This window comes from Somniosus microcephalus, chromosome 8 (assembly GCF_052327205.1).
Source record: "Somniosus microcephalus isolate GS21.2 chromosome 8, FLI_Smic_1.0, whole genome shotgun sequence".
NCBI lineage: Eukaryota > Metazoa > Chordata > Chondrichthyes > Squaliformes > Somniosidae > Somniosus > Somniosus microcephalus.
In genome coordinates, this window is record NC_140994.1 from 206,967,478 (window position 1) to 206,978,801 (window position 11,324).

The following is an 11,324-nucleotide window of genomic DNA, read 5'->3' on the forward strand; positions in this document are numbered from 1 at the left end:
AATGGAACAAATACTGTAGTTTGCTTTAATGATCTGAAGTATTCTAATTTTCTAATGCAGGTATTGGTTACCTGTACTAGTCATAAAACAATTGCACAGTAAAAACATTCACCTATAAATATCTGAACTTTATATCACAGTAAGAAAATACATAAAATATACTTTTTAAAACTTAATGAGCAAAGTATAAACAGTACATCTTCAGGAAAATATTATAAATTCATACATATAATGCAGATTTAATAAACTTAAACCTGTCTCAAGATCTCCAACTAAACCACTTGGTAATGAACAAATTTTATTAGAAAAATGGCTACAAGTGTCAGTTAACTTAAATCATTTCACTTCTCCATCCTCTCCAAAAGTGCCTTTTGTCATGTGTTTCTGAATCAAAGTCAAGCCTTCTTATACAACAGTAACAAAATACAAGGTTCAGCAACATTACAAAAGAAATGGAAAGCCTAACTATGAACAAAGCATGTCCACTTTTAGTGTATAATACAATAAAATTAATTTCCCAATAATAGTTTAATCATTTTAAAATTGCTGCATCATTCTTCACAATCTGCAGTATTGCTATATCACCAACTTCACTCGTACAATAGTTTTATGCCTCAATATCTTCAGTAAGTACTGACTTGAAGTACACAGTTCTTTAGGATACTATTCTGCTTCTGAAACATAGGGCTGGATTTTGATTCAGGGGTGGGCTGGGGTTGTGTAATCTGCATTTCGTTTAAGCCACCCGATTCTAAATCGATGTGGGAGAATGATGCGATTTTAACTTAATTGGCCAATTGAGTTCCAACATGTGGGAACCCATGGCCAATGAGTTTTTCCAGTCTGAAAGTTGCCTCCGATGATGTCATCATTGCTGCTGCATTTAAGGTCTGCAACAAGCCTTGCTTCTTCTGCAGGCTGCCAACCTTTTGGCCTTTGCAGTGAGAGGGTCCTGGAGGGAGAATGGCCAGCCAGAGACCTAGGTCTGCTCCCAGGTTCGATGACGTTGCCCTGCAGGCTTTAGTAGAGGGAGCAAGAGCACATAAAGAGGTGCACTTCCCTTCTTCAGGAAGAAGCCTCCCCAGCAGACCAAGGCTGTGTGGATCCAGGTGGCAGAGGAGGTTAATTCATTGTCAGTAACCCGCAGAACCTGGCTTCAGTACAGGAAGAGATTTCATGACCTTCTGCGCACTGGAAAAGTGAGTATGAATTTCCCATCACCCTCAATCTGATCCCCATTGCCTTTCCTCACCAGCACTCAGCTTTAGCAATCTCTTCCTCCACATCCCACTTGACACCGACATCCATGCTCCCTTACCCATTCCCTCTCTCTATGGTCACATTCACCTAACTATTCGACTATGCAGCCCTCACACTCCCTATCACTGTGATGCTATGAAAACAACTGACAACACACAGGGAAGGTCCTTGGTCTTGCCACTTCACTCCATCTTTGTCTCCTTCTAAGCATCTATACTATGGATTCTCTACACTCACTCCTTCATTCTCACTCAGCCTCCACTTGTCTCCCTCATTGCAGGAAAAGAGAGCTCACAATAAGAGAGAAAGAGCGAGGACAGGAGGAGGGCCACCCTGGGCAGAGGCGGTCCTGGAGATCGTGAGAGTGGAGGAAGATGCGCAAGTGGGGGCCAGACAGACGGGTACATCACAGCAAGCTGGTGACAGAATAGTTTTCCATCTCTCTCATTGACATTGCATGAGTCGCTGATAATGATTCTGAAGCTCTAACAGATGGACTTATGATCATCTGCAATATGCAATGTGCATGTAACCTTGGCATCACATCTCTGACTCTTTCCATTACTCCCCCACAGGACCATCGCAAGCACCCATACCCACTAGCCAGAAGAGCCTGAGCATCCAGACTCCTCAGAGGAAGCTGCAACCTCTGAGGGCGCAGCGTCAGCAGAATTCAGCGCACCCAGCATCAGCGCAGACACTCACACCTCGGTGGGACCATCGCGAGATAGAGTAGTGTTGTCACCTGGTGTATCACTGCTCACAAGTGAGCATCAGCAGATTGTGGAGAAGGGACAGCAGTGGAGAGTCCTCGTCGGAGGGCGCAGGACTCTGCCAGCTCGGCTCAGCTGCATGTCAACCCTCTGCCTCTGGGTCCATCCAGAAGATCAGCGGTGCTGGAACTCCAGGAACAGATGCAGGAGTCTCTGGCAGGTTTTGTCTCCAGGGTCGCTGCGAGTGTGGAGCGAATGGAGGAGTCCATTGCGAACATGAGCAGAGCCTTTGTGGAGTCATTGGCGCATGAACGCATCACCATGGAAAGGATGGCAACCTCCATGGAGCTGATAAGTCACCAGAGTGCAGAAAACATGGTGAGTGTTCTGAATAGAATGACATCTCTGGAGGAGCGATGGTCATCTATTGAACAGAGAAACGAGACCTTCATGGAAGTCCTTCTGAGTAGGACTGCCAGTGCAGATACGGGTCCCCATGGCCACCCTGATGTGCAGCAAGGTGCTCTCAAGCCACTTGCAAGCGCTGAGGGGGACCTGACCCATGAGAAGGAAGTTGGTGGCAGACATCAAGGAAGTGGGGGCTCCTCTCCAAGCACTCACACTTCCATGCCACTGCAGAGCCCTCGGTCAGAGCCCCACCAGAGTCCACACCCATCTGAGATCAGTGTCTCAACCCCTGCACAGCCACAGGAGCAGCAGACTGTTGACGAGCCCTCACAGGTTCGCAACCCCAGAGGACACCCACCAAAGGTGTCGAGACAGGATGTGGTAAACCACTTTTATCGTTCACTATCGTTACACTATGGTTATCACTGTTTACACTGTTGTATCACTACACAAGGTCACCTCTTGTCACGCTGTTATACCTGGGCTGACCACAGCTGACTCCGCCCATGGCTCCGCCTGCTTGCCCAGGTATAAAGGTGGTCGACTGGCTGGTATTCCTCCTTGTTGGACCCGATCACCCACGAGGGTGGGCTCTGTCATTTAGCCAATAAAAACCTATAGTTACTATCTTAACTCGTCGCTTTTCATTGGATGAATTGATAGGTATATCAATTTTATTGGCTAAATTTTGAAATGAGTGGCCCGGAGCAGCCAAACGACCAGCCAAACGGCCAGCTACAACAGCCACAGCAGCCGGCCTGGCTGCGAGCCCTCCGACCGCCGTACTTGGATCTAAACCCACAGGCAGCAAACTCAGCCCTCGACTTCAAACACTGGCTGAGCTGTTTCGAATCCTACCTGGGAGAATCCGGCGTGCCTCCGGGATCCAAACTAAGAGTTCTGACCGCCCAAGTGAGCCCTAAAGTATTTGCATTCATCCAGGACCTTACTACATACGAGGACACCCTCAATCTGCTGAAAGAGCAGTACCGGAGCCCGGTAAATTCTATGTATGCCAGACATCTCCTAAGATCCCGCTCGCAACAGCCAGGAGAGTCTGTAGATGAATTTTTACGGGCGCTACAAACACTCGGCAGGGACTGTGACTTTAAAGCTGTAACGGCGGCAGAAAATACTGAAGGGAATATCCGCGATGCCTTCGTGAAAGGCCTTCGGTCCGACTACTCACGGCAAAGACTGCTCGAATCAAAGGACCTCGACCTGAATACAACTGCAGCCCTCGCTCGCTCTCTGGAAATGGCCCATCGGGACCTCGAGGCGTATTCCAGGTACTGTGCTGCGCGACCCTGGGACTCGGGCCCGACCCCGGCCGCAATACCCCTCGCACTGCCGCCTCTGGGACCTACCTCAGCGTCGGCGTCCCAGAACCGATCGGGACCGCCACCCCCGGTACCGGCTGCGACATCGGAGCCCCGCGATCGGGCCGCCGGCTACTTCTCCTGTGGCCAGGCGAAACACCCGAGGACGCGCTGCCCTGCAAGAAACGCGACCTGCTCCGATTGCCACAAGAAAGGCCACTTCGCGAAGGCCTGCAGGGGGAGAGCCACAGACGCCAGCAGTGCCTCATGCAAGTTGTGGGGGCGGCCAGCTTTCATCAAGGCCACCGATGCCAGCAGGGCCTCATGTGAGTTGTGGGGGCGGCCATCTTCTCCGCCATTTTATTCAACGTCGTGGGCGCCGCCATTTTGTCCACCACACTCGTCCGCCACCTTGTCTCCAGACCCGACCACCGCCTCACCCGCAGACTACAGCAGCTCGCTCAGCCATACACTAGCCTCCGTCACACTGGACCAAGCTCGCCCGCATTACCTGTCCAAGTCCATGATGGACATCAAAGTAAACGGCCACGCCATGACCTGCCTGTTCGACAGCGGAAGCACGGAGAGTTTCATCCATCCAGACACGGTGAGCCACTACTCCCTCACTGTCCGGCCAACGCGCAACCGGATCTCGATGGCGTCGAGGTCCCATTCTACAGACATCAGCGGCTACTGTGTTGTGACCCTGTCGGTTAGGGGCATGGAGTATAAAAATTTTAAACTCCTCGTCCTGCCCCAGCTCTGCGCTGCCATCCTACTAGGGCTGGACTTCCAATCCCACCTTCAAAGTGTCACTTTGGCATACGGTGGACCCCTCCCCCCACTCACAGTCGACAACCAGCAGCCTTTAAACCGCCCACCGCGTACCACCTGCGGCCTAGCCACCCTCAAGGTCCCGCCCCCCTCCCTGTTCGCTAACCTCACCCGCGACTGTAAACCCGTCGCCACCAAGAGCAGGCGGTACAGCGCCGGGGACAGAGTTTTTATTAGCTCTGAGGTGCAGCGTCTCCTGAAGGAGGGCATCATCGAGAGGAGCAACAGCCCCTGGCGTGCCCAGGTCGTAGTCGTTAAGACCGGCAATAAAAACCGCCTGGTCATCGACTACAGCCAAACCATAAACCGGTACACCCAGCTGGACGCATACCCCCTTCCCCGCATATCTGATATGGTCAATCAGATTGCACAGTACCGGGTATTCTCCACCATCGACCTTAAGTCGGCCTATCACCAACTCCCTATTCGGCCTGAGGACCGCCAGTATACCGCCTTCGAGGCGAATGGCCGCCTCTACCACTTCCTTAGGGTTCCCTTCGGCGTCACCAACGGGGTTTCGGTCTTCCAAAGGGAGATGGACCGGATGGTTGACCAGAACGGGCTGCAGGCCACGTTCCCTTATCTAGATAACGTCACCATCTGCGGCCACGACCGGCAGGACCACGATGTTAATCTGGAGAAATTCCTCCGTACGGCCAAACGGCTGAACCTCACTTACAATAAGGAGAAATGTGTGTTTAACACCTCGCGTCTTGCCATCCTCGGCTGCGTAGTAGAGAACGGAGTTATCGGCCCCGACCCCGAAAGAATGCGCCCCCTCATGGAGCTTCCCTTCCCCCACTGTCCAAAGGCACTGAAGAGAACCCTGGGGCTCTTCGCTTGCTATGCCCAATGGGTGCCGAATTATGCGGACAAAGCCAGACCCCTCATGTAGTCCACCTCCTTCCCCCTGATGGCAGAAGCGTGCGCAGCCTTCTCCCTCATAAAGGGAGACATTGCTAAGGCCACAATGCACGCGGTAGATGAGTCTATCCCTTTCCAAGTGGAGAGCGATGCATCCGACTTCGCCCTAGCTGCAACCCTTAACCAGGCAGGGAGACCTGTGGCCTTCTTCTCAAGGACCCTCCACGGCCCTGAGATCCGACACTCTTCGGTCGAGACGGAGGCCCAGGCGATCGTGGAGGCAGTACGATGCTGGAGGCATTACCTGGCAGGCAAACGATTTACCCTCCTCACCGACCAGCGTTCGGTCGCTTTTATGTTTAATAACAAGCTGAGGAGCAAAATCAAGAACGACAGGTGGAGAATCGAGCTCTCCACCTATGATTATGATATCTTGTACCGGCCTGGTAAACTGAACGAACCCCCAGATGCTCTATCACGAAGTACATGCGCCAACGCGCAAATTGATAGACTGCAGACCCTCCACAACGACCTCTGCCACCCCGGGGTCACCAGACTTTACCACTTCATTAAGGCCCGCAACCTGCCGTACTCCATCGAGGAGGTCAGGACCATGACCAGGAACTGCCAAACCTGTGCCGAATGCAAACCGCATTAGGCCGGACATAGCAAGCCTGATCAAGGCTACCCGCCCCTTCGAGCGCTTGAGCATCGATTTTAAGGGGCCCCTCCCGTCCTCTGACCGTAATGTGTACTTCCTCAACATCATTGATGAGTACTCCCGTTTCCCCTTTGCCTTCCCCTGCCCAGACATGACCAGTACCACGGTCATCAAATGCCTGAACGACCTCTTCGCCTTGTTCGGGTTCCCAAACTATATACATAGCGACCGGGGCTCATCCTTCATGAGCGAGGAACTTCGCCAGTTCCTACTAGCGAGAGGCATTGCTGCAAGCAGGACCACCAGCTACAACCCCCGAGGGAACGGCCAGGTGGAAAGAGAGAACGCGACTGTCTGGAAGGCCGTTCTCTTAGCCTTAAAGTCTAAGGGCCTGCCAACCTCTCGCTGGCAGGAAGTCCTCCCGGCAGCGCTGCATTCCATCCGGTCACTACTTTGCACTGCCATTAACGCCACCCCCCATGAACGAATGTTTGTTTTCCCCAGGAAGTCGACTACGGGAACCTCGCTACCAACATGGCTGACTTCTCCGGGGCCCGTCTTGCTGCGAAAGCACGTGAGGGCCCATAAAACGGACCCCCTGGTCGAGAGGGTGGACCTCCTGCACGCCAACCCCCAGTACGCCTATGTGGCATACCCAGACGGGCGGGAGGACACAGTCTCCTTACGAGACCTTGCACCCTCGGGCACCCCTGAGACACCACCGTTACCCCCCACCACCCCCCCAAATCCAGCCCAGGTAGACGGCATGCCGGAACCCCACGAGCCTTCGCCGACCACGCAGACACCAGCATTAACATCGGATACTGCATCACCGCCACCGCTGCTGCGCCGATCAGGAAGACTTACGAGGCCTCCGGACAGACTGACATACCCGAACTGGTAGTACACTTCACCCCGCCGGACTCAAATCTAAACAAGGGGTGAATGTGGTAAACCACTTTTATCGTTCACTATCGTTACACTATGGTTATCACTGTTTACACTGTTGTATCACTACACAAGGTCACCTCTTGTCACGCTGTTATACCTGGGCTGACCACAGCTGACTCCGCCCATGGCTCCGCCTGCTTGCCCAGGTATAAAGGTGGTCGACTGGCTGGTATTCCTCCTTGTTGGACCCGATCACCCACGAGGGTGGGCTCTGTCATTTAGCCAATAAAAACCTATAGTTACTATCTTAACTCGTCGCTTTTCATTGGATGAATTGATAGGTATATCACAGGAGCAGCAAGAAAGTGAGCAAGGGGCCTCCACATCTGCTGAAGCCACAGGGGAAGCACCACGTAGGACCATGCGTAAGAAAAAGATACTGCACAAATAGTCACAAGGGTAGTCACTTGGGTGAAATTTGATGTTTTCTGTTAAAAAGCCATCAGATGATTACTGTAAATAAAAAATCTGATGGCTACTGCTGTAGTTGTGGCATGTATCATTTCGCTAATGGGACTTCCACATTGAGGGCTTAGGATTACTTGGTATATGCCTCAGTTGAGGAAGCGCTCGGTGAAGGTGGCGAGAGGGGTTTTCCAGGAGGTCACACTGGAGATAGGTGTCAGGCTCCAAACTTCCACAGCTGTGGTTATGCCTTCTAAAAGTTCCCCCAGACCTGAGACAACAAAGTCCTGCCACCTGCAAATGATGGCTGGTCAAATATCCTATTTAATGGTGGAGCTGCAGCTAATAGTCAGCAATCCAATTGTGCTCCCACCAGGTTTCACCGTCGTATTTCAGAACAGGCATGCTTCACATCGGAAAAGGGTTAAAATCACCAAGGCCTATCAAAATGGCATTATAGAGGCAATTTAGTGCTTGTTAAGAGCCTTAACGGCCTATCCCGCCTCTTGGAGGCGGGACGGAGACGGGATTTAATTAAAATTGCTTGGAGGCGGGGTTGGGCCCGCCCGACAGTTTTTGCTATTTTAACCACCCCCCCCCCCCCGACACGCCTCCAATCCCGCCTCAACGGCCCGATGAAAATCGAGCCCATATTCTCAGTTTTTGTCAATTCAACATCTTTTTGTATGTCACCTGTGTTACGGTAATCAGTATACTGAAGTACAGCATCATTACCACCCTTCCATTCTAGCATCAATGACGAACGAGGCTGAATTCATAAACTTCATCGTGTGTACATGCAAGTTAAGCTATACCAAGTTGAAATAACAACAGAAAATGCTGGAAATACTCAGCAGGCCAGGCAGCATCCGTGGATAGAGAAACAGAGTTAACGTTTCAGGTCTGGGATCCTTCCTCAGAACTGGAAAAAGCTGGAGATGTAACAGATATTAAGCAGGTGCAGAGACAGGAGGGGAGGAAGAAATAGAAAGAACATCCTGTACTTTTGTAAGAGGCAGGAAAGATAAAATGTTGCAAATGGGAATGGCAAAAATCATACTGCATGAAAAATGGGGGCAGGGATAATTATCTGAAATTATCGTGTCCGTTCTATTTCCCGCACTTCTGCTCTCACCCCTGCCCCTCCCTCCCAGAACCACGATAGGGTTCCCCTTGTCCTCACCTTTCATCCCACCAGCCTCCACATTCAATGGATCATCCTCCGCCATTTCCGCCACCTCCAACGTGATCCCACCACCAAACACATCTTCCCTCACCTCCCCTTTCAGCATTCCGAAGGGACCGCTCCCTCTGCGACACCCTGGTCCACTCCTCAATCACCCCCAACAGCCCTGCTCCTTCACCTGGCACCTTCCGGTGCAAGCGCAGGAGATGCAACACATGCCCTTTTACCTCCTCCCTTCCCACTGTCCAGGGCCCCAAACACCCCTTCCAGGTGAAACAGCGATTTACTTGTACTTCTTGCAATTTAATATATTGTATTCGCTGCTCACGATGCGGTCTCCTCTGCATTGGGGAGACCAAACGCAGATTGGGCGACCGCTTTGCGGAACACCTCCGTTCAGTCCGTACGAGTGACCCTGAGCTTCCGGTCGCCTGTCACTTTAATTCACCGCTTCACTCCCACTCTGATCTCTCTGTCCTCGGCCTATTACATTGTTCCAATGAAGCTCAACGTAAGCTCGAGGAACAGCACCTCATCTTTCGAGTGGGCACTTTACAGTCTGCCGGACTCAACATTGAGTTCAACAATTTCAGATAATTATCCCTGCCCCCATTTTTCATGCAGTATGATTTTTGCCATTCCCATTTGCAACATTTTATCTTTCCTGCCTCTTACAAAAGTACAGGGTGTTCTTTCTATTTCTTCCTCCCCTCCTAACCCCCCCCCCCCCACCCCGCTGTCTCTGCACCTGCTTAATATCTGTTACATCTCCAGCTTTTTCCAGTTCTGATGAAGGGTCCCAGACCTGAAACGTTAACTCTGTTTCTCTCTCCACGGATGCTGCCTGGCCTGCTGAGTATTTCCAGCATTTTCTGTTGTTATTTCAGATTTCCAGCATCTGCAGTATTTTGCAACTATACCAAGTTGAGCTTTACTTTCTTTAGTCTGTATTTTCAGTTGGAATGGCACCACATAGCTGCTATGTTCATGTTTCACATAGCAACCTGGCTCCAACTTTTCAAATTCAGGCAAGTCCCGGTGCAATGTGGATGCTACCAAAGTATCAAACCACCAAACTTGCATTATTATTGCCTAATAAAGTGACAGGTTAAAGGTTCCTGCCAGCATGAATAAGGCATACATTTAAACTGGACTAGTATCAATATTATATTACCATCATCCTATGGGCACAAATGAATTTTAAATAGGTTGCCAAGATCTGGGAATTTTTGGGGAAGAGGTGTCATTAAACTATCAGATATACTCTGGAGTAAAATGCATGTCAGATTCTTGTATGATAATACCAGGTTAACAGATTCAAACTTAACTAATGTTGTCAGCACTGACTTACCAAATAGGTCTCCGCAGTAGAAATGTTGAGGAAACAATAACGACCTTACAAGTCCCCAAAAACTCAAATTAATTAAAATCTTATTTCAAATGAATTCCCAAGTGTTTTGCTTCCATACAATGATATTTTCAAAGTCTAGCATGGCCATTTAAAAAAAATCAATGACTTAGATCAGTTTCCACAGCATTTAGTAACAGTCACCAACTACACTGTAGTTACTTCAAATCAAAACTCCAATATATAGCATATGCAGACATTACAACTTTGAGTGCTGCCCCACAGCAATTCTTGATTTCTACTTACACCCACTAAATAATTTCTGTTTCTATATGCTTTTAAGTTGCAATCTTACGATGGAGCTGAAAATCCAGACATTTACCAGGTTTACACCCATGCAAGTAGACCTTAAATAATATCAACTTAGTAAAAAACTTAGTTAACTCCTTGCAATTGTGGATAAATGCACCAAAATTGAATAGGATAAAATCTGCCTAAAGGCAGTCTGTGTAAATGCTGCAGCTTATTTTGAAGTTGATACCAAGATAAAAATCACCTTAAGGTTTAACTGACATTTCTGGCGCACAACAACATAAGATTTCACAACAGGATAACCATGCTTAATCTTGAATTTAAAAAAAACATTACTGTTTCTAGCTTCAAACGTATAAACCGGGGCAGTTATTCAAGGATTTTCAGACAGGATGAGATATCTGGTGCACATTTTCCAAAACACAGTAGGGTTTTCAGTGTTTCAGTTCTTCTGATGTTTTCTTTTGGCAACAAGGCTAGTACATTTTAGTAAGTATACTATTGCTTGTATATACAATGTTGGAAACACTGCCATGGAGTCAAAAAAATTCACCTCCATATAGGCTAATGCAAAACCATTCTGCTTCAATGTCTCTAGTTCAAATGAAAAAAAGTACACATTTAATATGGCATTTATTGGGTACCAGTCACAAATGAGTATCAGTTAATTTGTCAGCCTATTCAGATTCTTTCTTCTCCTTAAGCAGAAGAAAGTAAAGTATTAATCTACAGGCCCATGGGCTTGATCACTTCTCAATATTCAGTTCATTTCTGTGATTACTAAGTGAAGTAGGCCTTCTTCAAAATCACAATCACATCCATGAGCAGAAGCCACACAAGATCTGGTTAAAAATAAACCTTGAAAATGTTAAGATACAATCTGTAAGTAATTAGACACAGTCACAATCACGGTAGTCAACATCTGAATCCTGACAAACAGGACTGAAAAGTGCATTCAAATAGATCTTAGACTTTGTAAATGTTTAATTGTGTTAATACTTATTCAGTATTCAGATTTATCATCTATTTAACTGTATGCTTTGTTCATTGATGAAAGCATTGT